Source organism: Taeniopygia guttata, chromosome W (genome assembly GCF_048771995.1).
Source record: "Taeniopygia guttata chromosome W, bTaeGut7.mat, whole genome shotgun sequence".
NCBI classification, from domain to species: Eukaryota; Metazoa; Chordata; class Aves; order Passeriformes; family Estrildidae; genus Taeniopygia; species Taeniopygia guttata.
In genome coordinates this window covers 18,528,295-18,546,171 of record NC_133064.1, presented here as the reverse complement: position 1 = coordinate 18,546,171, position 17,877 = coordinate 18,528,295, and the positions used below count along the sequence as shown (strand labels likewise).

At 37.2% G+C, this 17,877-nt stretch overlaps 1 pseudogene; it reads right to left on the bottom strand.

The window, feature by feature from the left end:
• LOC115494581 (dynein axonemal heavy chain 5-like) overlaps positions 1–17,877 on the bottom strand; it is a 91,292-nt pseudogene that overhangs the window by 31,239 nt on the left and 42,176 nt on the right.

Sequence of the window (17,877 nt, the reverse complement as noted above, 5' to 3'; positions counted from 1 at the left end):
GTGGCATGTTAATTGGGACTGGCATCTTGAACCTGGATTTCCTCAACTAATATATCTGCAATGTCAAAAGGTATGTCAGTAGGTGGCCCATTTTCCCTTGAGCAAGGAAATAACTAAGTCTGAATTCTTTGCATTAGGTTATGTTGCCATGAGCTCCAGGGCTTGTAGACAGAACATCAGTTTTGATTTCGGGCCCCTTTGCTTTTCACAGGCCATTCTCATGAGGTAATAACTCATTGAGGCAGGAAAAATAAGGTTAATACAGCACAGTTGCAACAATAAAGAGACAGAGAAACTTCCACATGAATGAGTCAATTGCTTCTGTGCCACTTTTTAAACCATTACAAATAGGTTATATCAAGAATAATCACAATAGAGAGAGCCAGAAAGTTACCTTGCAATATTGGTATAGAGAGTAATAAATTAAAGTAAAATATTCTACAGGAAAATATAAGAACTATGTTGGTGAGAGTGTCGCGGGAGACAAGTCTCATGCTGTTATGATCAACAAGTCTCAGTTTATTGGAGTCGATTACAGTTTCTTTATACAAGCACTAATTAGTTCATACATATTGCAAAAGCGAAGCTCAGGATTGGTTACCTTTCTATTAACACATATATCTCTTTGCGATAAGCCTTGCAAGTTACTGCTTCTTTATACTTGATTATCTTTCTGCATACTAAGCAATTTTACATCTTGGTTCTTAACGAGACACCTGTATGCTCAAGGTTGTTAAGAGACATCTATTTCTCAAGGGCATAGTTTTCATGCTACAAGTCACGTATTCTCACACTCTCATCAACTTAACCCTTTCGTGTCCCTTGCTGCGCAGCCATTCTTCAGCTAAACTCTCAACAGAACTACAGACAGGAAAAGAGATACAACAAATTATTTAACCTGTTTCTCTGTGAGAATGACTCTGCCTAAGAGTTGATTTTCAAGACCTTTCATGGTTACAGTAAAGTCAATTATGGAGGTTTGAGCACTAATTTCAGGAGAGTAACAAGGATTTGGTAGTTTTGTAGTAATGTAAAGTCTGAAGCCATTCATAACATCCACTTCCTTATCACCAACTTTTACCTTAAGTTAAAAAAGGTTAAAAAAAAGTCTTGAAATATAAAGAGCCAATACACACATATTCAGATACTGCATATAGGACAAAAGGTTATGTTTTTCTGCTTAAAGGCATAAAAATCCATTTTAAAATCATACATCTGATGCAAAAACTTTGTTAAGAACAGTCCAGGACCACCTTAAATGGCCCATTCAAACATTATTTCAACTTCTAAAAATTGTCATAAGCAAAGGAATAAGGAACTCTATGCATTAAATATATTACCATTTGTGAACATAAACCCTACCTTTTATTTTCTTTCATTAGCATTGATCAATTTTAAATGAGTTTAATTTTTCTAGTCCTATATTTATTAGGAGTTATTTTGCTGAGAAGTTTTGGGGAGGGGAAGGGTGGAAAGGAGAATTTACATATGTTTGCTCTTTTGTTTTATTTTTACCTTGTTGGCTGAAGCTGTTTTAATGATGTTTCTTTCCAAAATGTTATCAAGTGCTGCGTCCAGCTCTTCTCCAATATCTTCTACTAAAAGAGGTCTTCCCAAAGAAAGGCTGTCTTCTAAGCGGTTTCTAAAATACTTATGATTCAAAGAAGTGATCTAAAAACATAGATGCAATACCTTATGCCAATCTTTTTCTTAGTTTCATATTTATATATTATTTCATTTTCTTTCAAGTACTGCCAAAAGCAATGATCCTGTGAGTAGACCAGTATTAATGCAAACATTGTGAGCTCAAGGAAAGGGAACATCAGCATATCCTATTGCCAGATCTCATGGAATGCAAAGTTCTATTTTTCAGCTGCAAAGATAGAAGCAAAGCCGCACTTCCAATTTTGATATCCTATGAGTACAATTACTCAAGAATTTCACAGCAAAAATTCACAGGAACCTTTTAGCACCTTCAATTTTATTTTGGATAACATCTCCGAGTCAAACTGCACCAGGGTCAATTCCAAGATAAGTATTTTTCTGTGGTTTTTTTCACCCTTGAAAAGGAGATGTTTACATGGAACAGAACCTTAAATAGTCTTTGCTTTAAATAGTCCCCAGTATAACTGAGATTTTCAACATGTTCAAAAAGCACATTCAGCTTAGATGCTAATAAAGTTGTAAACAAACTAATCATAATTTTTATAATAACTAAGCAGCCATTAAAGGTTTCTACACCTAGATAACAATCACCATGAAAGCGGTAGTTATATTCACAGAGCCACTCTATTATCACACCTCAAGCTACTTTTATGGATTTCAGGGTTTTGGGTTTTTTTTTAAAAAAAAGCTGGTTTATTGATGTAATTATAATTGCAGCAAGTAAGAACATTCTTCCTCCTATTTTCTTGTTTGAATTGAATTCGTGTATCTTGCCTCAGACTGTACATTGTAGCACTACATCTTCCCTGTATATTTGCAGAGCACTTAGCAGCTGGCATCCATACTAAAACAACAAAAACTAACATAATTTCTGATAAAAAGATGAAAAAAAAATCTTGCTATAACATTTATAAATGATTCTTCATTTATAAACCCTTACATGGAATTGTATTAATTCAACTAGTTGTTGTTTTTTCCTAACACTTACATTATTCTGAAAACATGTTTATTACAAGACAGTGCCCATCCAGCCTATTTTCCAAAGTTTGTGTTCCATTAAAATAAATTCATTAAACCATGGAGTCACTGATGTTAAAGGATACACTTCCACATCTAATCAAATCTCAAATCTAATAAAATATATCTGAGATATTCTTTATATTCAAGCCAAGCTTTTTGTATAAATATAATTTCCTAAGCATTAGGGGAATCACTGAATTGTAATGCTTGTAAGCTTTTAGGGATTTTGAAAGCACAAGCATTTCTATTACCTGAAGGTCATTTCTTCCTTCCTTATTTTTAATCCAAATTTTGCCCTGTGATTGTGGATCAATTAACAAAGGATAACGAGATGCTTTAATGACAATGATTCCATTCTGTATGGATAAGTCGTCATTTGGCAATCCTTGCAGGTTCCATTCACGGATAGTTGGAGAATCAGTCAACATTTCTATGAGGTTCAAGTTGTTATGGAAAAGAATTTTTTGGCTTTTCATTTCCTTTTGCCAGTCATTTAACAGCAGACTGTGGAACTCTTGGTTAAAAGGACCAGAATAGGACAGAAAAGCTGTAGCCAAGAGTACATCACCTCAAAGAGAAAAAGGAGGAAAAAAAACCAAAACAAACCAAAGCATTACAACTTTGCTAATTCTATTAATGAACAAGCTGTTTCCTTCACTAGTTGCTAGTGTTGCTATGTTTTGGCTGGTAACTGAAAAACACACTTTGACCCATAAAGAAGGCAAATCAATCTTTTTTCCAAGGCTCGGTGCATTGCATGACAGTGGTACATTTCAACAGAGGCCACATTTACTTTGTTCTTCCTATGCAATTGTAGGAATCAAGAGATCAGCATCTGGCAGCTTGTTAAGGTCAATTCAACACACACGTAATGCTGTTCCAAACACCAGATCCTGCGCAAGCAGGATATGGCAGAGAGGACTTAGTCATGAACTTTTAGTTCCATCATTTCCTTGTGCATTCATAGGAACAGGCTTAAACAATTGGGGGCTGTGTGTGTTGGGGGAGTTGTGGGGGGGGGGGGCAGGGTGGAACCCCTTATAAGTACTGATTCAATGAAATTACTGTAAATCAATTACAATGATGAGTACTGGTAAAAAAAAAAACTGTCAGAGACATCATTATGGAGGTGTTAAGTGGGACAACTTTTAATCTTCTGTTCAGTTTCAAAATTTCCCCCCTAAATTTCATGACACCATAGTTTGAGGGGGTTTTTTACCTCTGAAATAAGAACGCAAAATTTAAACTGGAGAAGATATCATACTTTTATACTGAGCTAGTGTTTTTTGGACACTTTCAAGTTATCTATAAAAGAAATAGGATGAATATGTAGGGAAGGTATCCCAGATTTTTAATAAATTAATACACATATATATATATATTATAGTCGCAAATAAAACACAATTTAGTTACTATAATGCAACCCATACAACAAGGCTGCTTTTTGTAACCTTTCCAGGTAAAAAGTAAAGAAGAAAGTTCAGCCCACAGTAAATGATGAGATAAATTTAATTGATTGATCTAAGTAATGAACCAATTATTTATCACAAAGTACTTTAGTTTACAAGTACAAATTTAAAAACCTAATCATGACCTTCTAAGAAGCAAATTCTTATGAACATTAGTAACTGCAGTTAAAAATATTGATTTCTACCTATAAATGTCAGTGCCTGAGTATCAGGCTTCCTCACCTCGATATATATTCTCAGTTATACACATTTTATTGGCTCTCACTCTCTTTGGACTATTACCTACAAATATCAGTCAAGTTAAAATTTTAGTGTCCCAAATATATGCCTCCACATTCACAGTATCCCTTATCTTTTCTTTTTAAATATGAACTTTAGCCTTATATTTATTTTTCACCTAACAGGACTTTAGCAAGGGAATTAAAACATTTACCCTTGTTTTTGAGACAGGGATCTAACATACAAAGGAAAAGTTGGACATTTCAAATGTTTTCAGTTTCACTACTCCCTATTATTCAAACAACTTGCTTCCAAGTTCCAAGGTTTGGATAAAAACTTACCAACTAACGTCTTGGTTTGCATGGCAAATTCTTTACTCTGTTCTGTCCACCTCTCTTTTTCACCTGCTAAACCACTTATAAGACTTGAGGCAGTTTGCATTTTATGTCGGCAACGTTCAGCATCTTCCAGCAGAGTCTAGAGAAAACCATGCACCAAGAGAAATTGTTTACAGTAGTATGTCTGATAGGCCAGAAAAATCTCTACATCTCATTAAACCAGTGGATAAACAACAGGTTAGAAATGTATTCTTAAATATCTCTATCACCATGCAGAGGAGGGAATGTGAGATGGAAAAAATATATCAGGACAAACTCTCAACATCTCCCAGAAACATGATTCAGTATTTCTTTTTAATATTCCTGTTCTTGACTTTTATTTTGGTGCAGTTGTTGAATAGTATATAAAATTCTTGATACTTATTCACTCTGGGGAATTCTACTCAGAATTTCAAATATATTATACACATATAGTATACATGGAATTTGAAGTTACAGTAGTAGGCACTGAATAAAGAATACAAATAAAATAGTTTTTGAAGGGTGGGAGGGAAGAGAGGAGAGGATCAGAGGCAAAGGAGAGAGGTAGAAAGCAAAGAGGCAGTATTCAAATACTATCTGTCTCTTATCTGCTGTCCATCAACAAGGAATAATAGTAAAATTGAAAGAACACACCAAGTGTTCTTTAAAGCAAGGCTAGAAACTTCTTTTTTGTGAAGGCCAGTTCACCTGTTTTTCTCTCATTGCATTTTCATACTCTGCCTGCACAATATCTAATTCTTCTTGCTTGGCTGCCAGTTCTTCTTGAGCTTTTTGCAGATCCAGCATAGCACTGGTTAGGCGTTTCTCTTGAATTGCTAAATTAGCCTACAGAGAACAAAACCACAGATGTGTAGTAATACACAGAGAATTTCAAAGTATTTGCTATAACACATCAGAAAGTTTTTCCTGTACTACATTTCCAAATCAAACTCTTCAGTAGAGATGTCAACTCAGCAAAACCTTTTATTTGAATTTTACAACAAACTAAATTCTTATTTCGGACAGCTGTACTTGAACAGTTGCCTTAATGTCAATTAGAAAAAAAAAAAATTAAAAATACTTCTGGGAATGCCAGTCATTCTTCATGTGACACAAAAGTTAGTCTGACATGGCTTGCAGAAGAGAAGTCTATTTGATTTGTCCAACTAATATGCCAGGCTGAAATACAATTCTTGCTGCCTTCTCAGTCATTCCCTGTATAATACAAGCTATTCTCTGTTAAACATGTTTGACCACTTTCTTCCTGACTTTCATTCTAACTACTTAGGCCCAGTTTTTTTTTCTCTACATAACACTGATGAAGAGTATCTGTACAATCTTCTTATGAACTGAGATCTGGAACATTAAAAGAACCAAATCTCAAGGCTTTTTTCTACTTAATTCAAAATTAATGTAGAGTATTTGCAGTAGTGTATTTACCTAGATGACAGATGCTTTAACCCCATCCAGTAGGGGTCCGGAGGGATAAAACCACACCATCTCTTTTGTAATTTTGACAACTCAAATGTACGAGAGGAAGTATATTTGAAATATATTTTATTGTAGAAGTACAGTGTTCAAGGTAATAAATTTCGAGACAGATAACCACCATAAATAAGGCAGATGAAGTTTCCCACAGATTAAATCCTCAAGCGCAAACAGGTGAGGATGAGGAGCAGAGGGTGCCTTTGACTGACAAACAGACGTACCTTCAAAGGTAATACTTCTTTGTTGATGGAAAAAAATACTGCCACAGCTTTCGTCCATGAGCAAAGGCCAGCAACATTTCCACATACTCTCTTGGCTGTCTCAATGTTGTAGTCCGCCATTTCAAAATAAGGGCTCAAAAGTTCTACCACTTCTTCAGTAATTGTGTCTTTCTGAAATTGCTGAAAAAAATTTTTGAAAGCGCAAGATACAAAACATGCGCAGCAAGTGTAAATTATATATACATGCATTTCAGAATACATAGAACACTAGAAAGATCACAAGTATTTCTTACAAATAACTAATATGAAATTATTTGTCACATGTATCTTTGAGACCTTTATTAAAGTCATTCCACTTTACGAAATGGAAAAACGTTTACTTTCATTTATGACCTTCGCTATCTCAACTCACTATTCCTGTTACACAGCTAATAATTGTTTCAAAATATCACTGGTCCTGCTAGAAGTTTCGTTTTGCTTAATACAGAATAAGTTTTAACAATCTTCAAAAAGAAAATGAAGCGCTAAATTTTAGTTCAAAAACATACATTCTGCAAGACAATCCTTTCAAAGGTCAAAAGCCATCTATCTTACCCTTAATTTACCTTTTCTAATTACTGGAATGTGTTTAATTTTTAAAGAATTTATTTTTACTCTTTTCTTGATAAAGCATATTTTTCCTTTTTCCTCCTGAAAAGCTCTCAATTTTCTCTTTCAAATTTATTTACAATGTATAATGAAACCCAATCCCAAACTTGAAAAAGAGCTGTTCCCTGAAGCACAAATAGGTTTAATTAAGCATGAGTGAAATTAATCGTTGAAGTCCTTTAGAAAATTAAAAATCTTTACAAGTAGATGCAATGTGAATACTTCATAGATAACATCCATGCCCCTACCAACCATACAAAGCTGCTCAAGCCTCCTACTAGACCAGTGACAAATTAAGTAAACTCAAAATGCAGAAATCAGGGATGATAACACTCAGTGGAACAGGGAGATATACCATTTATTCCAAATAGATAAATCATAATATTATTCGTTTTAGTTATGAAAAAGGATTTGTTTACCAGTTAGTTAGTCTTTCCATTTCCCTAGACAAATCCTGTGAACCAAAAAAATCCCAAATTTTAAAAGCTGGGATTGTGGTTGTGTTCATCCTAATAACCATCTATGCTTTTCCAAACCAGTGCACAAGTTGAAATGTTGAAAATTAATGAAAAGTTAAATACTAGGAAAAAATATGGCTTTTATCAGCTTTAATGAAGCAAATAACTAATGCCTATCAAAACCAAATGCTTCAGGCTTTGAGTCATTTGTCACCTAAAACAAATTTATTGCCTTACTTAGCAAAATTATAGTTGATTTATAACATGACTTTTTAAGAAGGATTAAAGTTTATTTCATCCTGACATTTTTATTCTTAAGTCCTTATCATTTCAGATCTATTGTGTGATTTCCCTTGCACATTTGTTCTCCTACGAGCACCAGGGAAAACATTGTCCCTTAAAAAAAAAAAAAAAAAAAAAAGGAAAAGGTTGCACAAGCACCTGTACACTCTGTAAGAAGTTCCCTGTTGTCATCAGCTTCAGCGACTCTTGCCACAGTGGGACAGTACAGCGTTTTTCCTGATCAATTTTCACGTGGTTGACTTTACGCTGGAAGAGCAGCAGCACGCAGACCATAATACGCATGATGAGGTGAGGAGGTCGACCAAGTGTGCCCACTGTGGCAATATCTGCAGGTTTTATTGTCTAGGAATTGAAACAAAGGGCAAAGCAGTTACTGTTTAGTTAATAAAACATGGGGCATAAGTTCACCAACTTAATGGTGAACTTAAGCAATGGGAGAAAAAAATATATATATGCTATTTTTACCTCTAAAAAGCATGAAGCTAGAAGGACCTCCCCCAATCAGATTTTCACTACTTACTCCTATCAACTCCTAGGAAACCTCAGCACAGCATCCCCACACCTTAAATCTCAAAATTACCATGAACTGTTTTGACAATAAAAAAGAGCAAATCAGAAATATCTTGAAAGTTTACTTGTTTTTTAAATGTGAACATATTGACCAGAAACTGTATCTAGAAAGAAAATGCTTTTTGTTGACATCCAGCAATTGAAGGTAAATTAAGGAAACCAGTGAGAAGGCCTGGTATATCTATATGTTTGTATCTCCTAGTACATCTTACCAGGAATATTCCTGGCATAGAAGGAGGCCATAGAAAAATATATTATAATAAGGTATTAAAACCTAGGCCCTAACAAGTAAGGCTAAATAAGCCTAGGGTGCAAGTATAACACTGTAACTCATAACTCTACATCATGAATCAAAAAACACAGAAAAGTCTGCTGAAGATGTCTCCTTAGAGAAGACTCAATTTGAGCAGCAGTGTTTACTGCACCACATACAAAGCAATAAAACCACTGAACAATGGGAACAGCTGATGGGCAGACCCCTCCTGCAACACACACAACTCTGAGCAGTTGTTTTGCTTATTTACAGGCAGTTTAATAAGTCCAAGTACACGACAGCCCAAACAGTAAGCAACAGATTCCTGTCAGTGTCATGACATCTTGCTTCTAGCCTAGCACATGCCTCACTGGGAATTCACGGAGGCAGATTTTAATTACACTGCAGACCATCCAGATCGCATTCCCTCTGCCAGCCCTTTGTTTCCCTTCAATATTTTGCTGCTTGTTGGGTTCACTGTGCACGAAATAATTCATCAGAGATTTTCCAGATATCTGTGTGAAAACTTTGCCGAGTCTTTCTTTGTGACTGTTAGGAAATTCAGCTCAGCCTGGTTTTTTTGTTTGTTTGTTTTGTTGTTTTTTTTTTTCCTAAAATACAAGTTGTGGCAAAATTGTTACATTTAAATTTTATTCATTTATTTATTCGTCTATAGTTCTGCATTTAATGTGCTATATTTATTACAGGGCAAAGTGCTACAAAGTTTTACTGAACTCTGACAATTCTTACTCAAACTTTAAAAAACTAAACTCACTATATGTTTAGAAATGCTTATAAGATGCTGTTTACCTACCTTTCTATTAATGTAGCATCTATCATTCTTAAAAGATGCTAAAAAATTGAGTAAAATAGCTAATCACTTTTTTTTTTTAATCTGGGTAATGACCTTTCTATTTACCAAATATTTTTAATAGGCATTTACCTACTCTGCAACCAGAATTCTACTATAGGAATCCCTAGCTCAAATTTGCAAATCCATAATGATTATGAGATTCATTTTTGAAAAGTGCAGGCCCATACAGAGAAGATTCTTGCTTAAAGGAGGGAATGAATGAATGAACGAATGAACGAATGAACGAATGAATGAATGAATGAATGAATGCTGAGAATACATGGACACATTCTGCTAGATCGCTTTTTATGACAGTTTGCCTTCCCCCTTTAGACATAAGCAAAGCAATTTATTATAGAAAAGTCAAAAATTTTAAGATTAAGCCCAAATACTTTTTCCCATTGAGAAGTTTTACAATAATGCCAGCTTCACTTTTTCTTGAAATCAGGTTTTCAGTTATTAGCACCCTGCATTTCTAGAAGAGCAGTATTGTTTTTGTTCAGCCATTTTAGTCAAAAGCAGAAAGTAACCTTTAATAAGATACAGGTCCAGACCCATCATACTGGTACCCTTTTTATACTGCAGATGCTGACTAATTAACATTGCTTATTTTTCACTTGTCAGAATGCTTGCCCACTACCAGGTTTGCTGTTTTGTTGTTGCTAGCTCTTTAACCTTTTTCCTGTGGCTACATATCAAGGTCCTATAATACACACCTTCTCCAGCTGTCAGGTCATCCCCCTTCATTTAGACTTTTGCACTCTACCCTTTAAGCATCATGGCAGTTAGAGGCTATTAAACATGTCTCACTCAAAATGAAGTCTTACATTCAGAAGAGCCATAAAAATTCTTCTACACTAGATTCTAAAGCTAATCATGCCATTCTTTAACCACCACAACAAGCCTCTCAAATGGAAAAGTATAATTTCCAGCAAATCTACATAAAACCCTTTGAGGTTTGTCTATCCTTCAGGTTTTTACTTCATACTTTTCCATTTCTTGAGATGTGAGCTCCTTGCTAGCGTCTAACAGGTGTATTTCAGATTCCACTAGTACTGCTCACAGTAAAATGTCTTGAGGCACATCCTCCTATAAAGTCAGCTGAGCAGACAAAGATAAATATTATGCAAGATCAACAAATATTAATTTTTTAATCTTAAATATATGGACATTCTATTAAAAAAGCTGTACAAGAAAAGTATGGTGAAGGAAATGAAGTCTTGATAATGCTACAACCCCTAAGGAAATATATTTTTTTTAAAGACAGAAAATAGTAGAGCAGAAAACCTATTGAAAATGCAATTTCTTCGTGAAAACTTAAAACAGAAGGTTTGGATTTGGATGGAATTACAACTGATTTTACATGGACAGCACTTCACTCATTGCACACATGCTGTTTAATGATAGTATCAATTTTCAGTTACTAGTCTAACCTGTGGCACATGCTATATTCAATTACAGTTTCAAAGAAAGTTAAAACTTGCCCTTCTCTGAAAAGGGACTATTTTGGGGTTGGTACTCATGTGAAAAAAGAAAAACAAAACTGAACCTAAAAAGCCTCAAAATACATATATTTATTTTCTATCAAGTGAAGAGTTATGCAATGCACCTGCAATTTTGTATTTCTGACATCCATCTTCTTAGTGGAAATGTTATACATGGTCCAAGTACTAACCTGTAAGGCTGCTTCTGCCTCTTCCAAAGCAGGTTTGGCAGCTTCCAGCTTCTCTTCAGCAATGGCTTTGTCAACTGTGATACTGTCTACAATAGCTTGGGCTTTGTCTTTCACTTTCTGAACATCACCCTTCACATTCTCACCAGCCTGTGTTTTTACAGTAACTTCTTTCAATACCTAGAATGTAAGAAAACCCACATGCCGTAGTTAAAAGTTTTTGTTGTAAAATCATCTCTCTCCAATTTCAGAAAACTCAAATAGCATCATTTTCTCCAAGATCCTTTCTTTCCAACAATTAATTTCATTTTAATTGATTCATCTTTTAAAAATAGAATAAATGAAAAAAGAAAAAAAAATCAAACAACAATACACTTTGAAGGCTGTACATACCATGTCAGCTTTTTCATTGTCAATTTGAAGTTCCTTTTCTTTTACCTCCAGTTCTCTGCTTAGAGCAGCCACTGACTCAGAGGCCTCTTTCGATTTTTCCAGACCAGTATTTATTCTGAAGTTAAAAAGCAAAATAAAAAGCATCTCATTCACTATGTAATTTACACTCTACTTTCCATCTATAGAATAAATCATATCAATCAAAATGAACAATTGCAAGTTATGTTTTACACCAAAAATAAAACTTGGACAGGAATTTTACATTTCTGGTATCTTCAGAATCAATAAAGTGGACAATAAAGTACATTAATAAAGTTTGTGGCTTGAAATTTTACCTGCCTCTGATCAAACAGTATGCCTTTATCATTGCATAAAAATCCTATGTGTTATTCTAGAAATGTTGCTCACTGTCCCTCTTGAGCCAATAATCAAAGAACTGAGTTCCATACAGCAGAAAGCATTTTCTGATCACCGAAATTCTGAAAATTATAACCAATCAATATTTTGTATTTGAAATGGAAACTGAAAAGAAACCAAGACCAAACAAAAGAGAGGAAAAGATAAATAGTATTGAGATAAGACCTCTCTGATTCAGCATTAAAATGCCCCTTCAACAGTACTTTTTTTTCTATCAGAAATTCTTCACCCAGGACCTTTCAGACAGCTTACAAGGCCTCTAGAGAGACTGCTGTTGTGAAGGCTATGCAGTACTTGGACAGCTGAACAAATACAGGAGAACAGACAAAGTGTAACTGCTGACAAATTCAGACAGTGCAAATAAGTTTAAGTGGAAGAAATTGGACTCCGTGAACTAACTTGATAAATCTGAAGGTAGAAAACAGGGCAACACCCTTCTGTTGTACAAGTCTTCACCCCTAACATAACTACAGGTTTCAAACTCAATTTGACTTTGAAGACAAAGAATGATTCAAAGCCAAATAAACAAGTTTAAGCCTTTCTTTAAGGTTTTCAGTTCTTTTTGCCAATCTTTCAAAACTGAAAAGGCAGTTTTTATTAAGGGTGATACCAACTGATGCACTGATTGCTACTTTTACATTACAGCTGGGTGCTCCTGACATGAAGATATATCAGCAAATAGATATCATTACTTTAATAAAGCATCTTAAAATAGAAATAAGTATATCAAAACCACCTTAATAATGCATGATTAAAAAGCTCAGGAGTCTAAGTAAGGCTCTGTGCTCACAAAACCACTTAGGAAATTCCTTACATATTCATAACAGGAGGTTACAAGTGTCCACTTAGGAAACAAAATTTGCCACCTGACAAATTAAATGCTATTATCAATATAATATAAAATTACATGTAGATGCCTTCTTTTACTCTTTAGAAACATATGGGTATCGTTTATATTCACCTCATATTCCCTCTACCTCTATTTTTCATGCATCACTACTCTTCTCCCCTGCCCCCCCAAATATATGTAGTCTTTATCTTATATGACAAGAGCAACTACAATATTTGAATAAGTTACAACTTCACATAATTTTAGGAATTAAAAATACCTTTTTTTTTTTTGCTGTGTGAGGAGACAAGCCATGCATCGAAATGAAACATATCAGAATATTCTACCTGGGGAAGAAAACTACAGAAAAACAGAAGTAACCTGAGTAGTCTACCTGTTTGATAATATTTGCACTTCAGCATACTTTTCTTTGTATGTGGTTTTATATCCCTGAATAAAAATCAGGTAGGATTTGGGAGTCACATGTGTAGAACGTCTGTATCTTTGAAAGTAATCAGAACATTTTTCTGTCACTCCATCCTGGAATGAGGCCACACACTGCACAATTTCCATCTTTGTATCAGCAGTGCAGTCCATATCAAATGAGGACAGGAAGTGTTCAGACACTTAGGAAAGAAAGAAAGCCTAAATGTTAGTAAATATTTACAAAAACATCTTAGCTTATAAACAAGTCACTATAAAACAAGTCAGCATGAAGTATCTTAGCTTTCACCCAGCTCCTGAAAACTCAGTCTTCTTTACTCCTCACAGTCAGATTCTGAATATTATTCCACACTTGTCAGTAAAAAAGTACAGCCAAGGATCTGTCATTCTTCATCGCCAAAGTGTGCAACTGCTTTTTCACGCTGAACCTAGCTGCTACCTACCAAGGACTGGGTAATCACAGCATTCCTCTGTATGCCCTATCACAGACATATTAATAAATAATCTCTTTCTTTAGTTTATTTGCCTTCTTTACAAATACTTTAAAGACATCTTCATGGGGATTTTTTTTTAAACTGTGTTCAAAACCATTTCTCTGTTAGAAATATTTCAACAGCTTAATAAAACAGTCTTTAAAGAAGAAAATGTCTACATCAAATATTAGAATCAAGGATTTATTTTGTTAAAATTCAACACAATTAAAACAGCTACATGACCACTGATAAGAAAATTATGTGTCTGCAAAGAAAAATCCTATACATGCCTGCCACCAGAGCATCCTTAGGCCATCGGCTGAACCAATCTATAGTGCATCCAGAAATGAGAGCAGGGAACTTCAGGGCCCTATTTCAGAATTTTTCACTTACTGGTGAAAAGCAAAGAACTACGTGAAGGTTCTGATGGACTCTGGCCATGAAATAGTCATACAGAGCTTCACTGGTTGGAGGTCTTTGTGGATGCTCCTTTTTGAAGGAGGGAATGAGGTCACTAATGATCTCATCTACTTCATCACGTGCAAATAAGTTTGACACCTTTGGGAAGAAGGAAGATTTTTCATGCTTCTTGACATTATCCAAAATAGAGGATACATCATGAGGTTCTTTTAATACACATTATTATAGGAAGGGACACAAATCTCAGACACTGAAGATATTAGTACCCCCCCCAGCTTCTTTAACAAGAAGTTTTAAATTATTCCATGAAGTTATTCCATTAAATAGACTGAAATGTAACTTGCTGTAAATTTTAAATTCCACCCTCAAATAGCTTTCCTTCTTTATCTTTATATTCTAATAACTAGTAGTAATTACTCTAAAGCATAACCCTGAAATAGTAAATAAGTAAATAAAATCAATAAACCCCATCAATTCTGGACATAAATTTACCATACAAAAACTAACTGTATACTAATAGTAAATTTAACAGACAACTTTTAAAAACATCAGTAATATTTCTCAAGTCTAAATTTTATTTTTTTAAGCTGTTCTCATGTCCCTTAAAATAGCTTCTCTTGGTGTGACCTAGGATTTTGTAGATTTCGTAGACTGCATTCATTTTTAATACTACTCTAATGACAAAAAGCACTTGAGTTCTAGTTTTTGGAAGTGTACGCTTCAACCTAAACCAAAATATTCAAAAAAATTATGCTCTTTTACCTCAAAATTCTGAATTTTAAAAAGCGAAAAATTGACCATCTTACCTCCCCTGATGACATTCTTCAAGTATTTTAAGAAAGACTCATCTTTGATCTCATTGTCTGTAAAAAGAAAACAGGTGCCTTTGCCTTGCACTCCTCATGTTCCATATAAGAGTTTCAGATTTTCCATCAAGTTTAAAGTGATGTATGATCTAAAAAAAAAAGGTTAACAAATACTCATCACACTTTAAAAAAGTCTTCTGACCTTTTTCTGATTTTTTTTACCAGGGTAAAAAAAAAAAGCAAATTTAAGCTGTAAAAAATGTCTTATGATAATCAACTAAGGCAAAAAGGTGCTTATATCAGATAGATCCTCTGATGAGACCCATACCAAGGAACATTGCCACATAAGAACCTAAAATTTCTTCTGCAGCCAAAAAACCCTGTTCATGCCCTGATCTTCCAAGATGCACAGAACTTGATGGCAGCTGCAGAAAAGAAGGCCTGCGCTGAGTTTGTCGTGAAGCAAGGACATAGACAGCGCCTTGTGTTTGGGAGTAAGCAGCCGCTGGACTTTTGCAATTGCCTTCACTGTGCACTGAATGCCAGGGTGGGTTGTGCACTCTACTGCAACGAGCTGGGCAGAGGAAAACAGAGAACACAGACGTCTGACAGCAGTTTTCAGCTAGCCTAGGAAAGAGCAGTGTTTTTGGAGTGTTCAGCAAATCCATGTTTCTGGGCAAGAGCGGGATAGGTGCACTGTGCTGGAAAGCTTTCTCCCTGCGAGACACGCTGGAAAAGCTTTTGGCTATGACGCAGTCCACTAGAGACGTGGACTACGGCTCTCCGCAGCTGTCCGGAGGGAAGCGCCGGTTCCCGGCCTCTTTCTGACAAAGCAGTGCTTTGCAGCCTACAACTGCGGTTCACGCCAGCGGTGCACATAGCAGCCGCTTCTTCACCTCCGGGAGCCGGGGAGAGCGGTTGGCTTCTGAGAGGCGAAGAACGAAGCCAGCTTGTGTGCTCAGCCTTGGGACTGCTAGAGGACGGTGGCTGCAGCTGCCTGCCCTTTCAATTCACTGCTGGAATGCTTATGGCAGGTTTTCCAGGACGACTTTTCAAGGTTGTGACTTCGTCCTGATGCAGACGTCCTGGAGATTCTTTGTTCGTTTGCTGAGCTTCCAAGATGAAGAGAACTCGACGGCAGCTGCAGAAAAGAAGGGATGCGCTGAGATGGTGGGAAGCAAGGACATAGACAGCGCCTTGTATTTGGGAGAGAGCAGCCGCTGGTTTTTTGCAATTGCCTTCACTGTGTACTGAATGCCAGGTTGGGCGGTGCACTCTACTGCAACGAGCTGGGCAGCGGAAAACAGAGAGCACAGACGTCTGACATCAGTTTAAATCTCGCCTAGGAAGGAGAAGTGTTTTTGGAGTGTTCAGCAAATCCATGTTTCTGGGCAAGAGTAGGTTACATGCACTGTGCTGGAAAGCTTTCTCCCTGCGAGACATGCTGGAAAAGCTTTTCGCTATGACGCAGTCCATTAGAGACGCGGACTACGGCTCTCCGCAGCTGTCCAGAGGGAAGCGCCGGTTCCCGGCGTCTTTCCGCCGAAGCCGCTCTTTGCAGCCTAAAACTGCGCTTGAGGCAAGCAGTGCACGTAGTAGCCGCTTCTTCGCCTCCGGGAGCCGGGGAGAGCGGTTGGCTTCTAAGAGGCGAAGAACGAAGCCGGCTTGTGTGCGCAGCCTTGGTACTGCTAGAGGACGGTGGCTGCAGCTGCCTGCCCTTTCAATTCACCGCTGGCATGCTTATGGCAGGTGTTCCAGGATGACTTTCCTGGGTTTTTACTTCGTCCTGATGCCGAAGTCCTGGAGAAGTCTTGTTCGTAATCTGAGCTTACAAAATACAGAGACTTCGATGGCAACTGCAGAAAAGAAGGGCTGCGCTGGGTTTGTCGGGAAGCAAGGACATAGACAGCCCCTTGTGTTTGGGAGTGAGCAGCTGCTGGTTTTTTACAATTGCCTTCACTGTGAACTGAATGCCAGGGTGGGCTGTGCACTGTACTGCAACGAGCTGGGCACCGGAAAAGAGAGAGCACAGACGTCTGACAGCAGTTTGAAGCTCGCCTAGGAAAGAGCAGTGTTTTTGGAGTGTTCAGCAAATCCATGTTTCTGGGCAAGAGCGGGATACGTGCAGTGTGGTGGCAAGCTTTCTCCCTGCAAGACATGCTGTAAAAGCTTTTCGCTATGACACAGTCCACTAGAGATGCGGACTACGGCTCTCTGCAGCTGTCCGGAGGGAAGCGCTGGTTCCCGGCGTCTTTCCGCCGAAGCCTCGCTTTGCAGCCTACAACTGCAGTTCAGTCCAGCGGTGCACGTAGTAGCCGCTTCTTCGCCTCCGGGAGCCGGGGAGAGCGGTTGCCTTCTGAGAGGCGAAGAACGAAGCCGGCTTGTCTGCGCAGCCTTGGGACTGCTAGAGGACGGTTGGCTGCAGCTGCCTGCCCTTTCAATTCACCGCTGGCATGCCTATGGCAGGTGTTCCAGGACGACTTTTCTGGGTTTTGACTTCGTCCTGATGCAGACATCCTGGAGAATTCTTGTTTATGATCTGAGCTTCCAAGATGCAGAGAACTCGATGGCAGCTGCAGAAAAGAAGGGCGGCACTGGGTTTGTCGGGAAGCAAGGACATAGACAGCCCCTTGTGTTTGGGAGTGAGCAGCTTCTGGTTTTTTGCAATTGCCTTCACTGTGAACTGAATGCCAGGGTGGGCTGTGCACTCTACTGCAACGAGCTGGGCACCGGAAAACAGAGAGCACAGACGTCTGACAGCAGTTTGAAGCTCGCCTAGGAAAGAGCAGTGTTTTTGGAGTGTTCAGCAAATCCATGTTTCTGGGCAAGAGCGGGATACGTGCACTGTGCTGGCAAGGAAGAGAATGACCTTGAAATAAAAACTCCCATATTCTTGA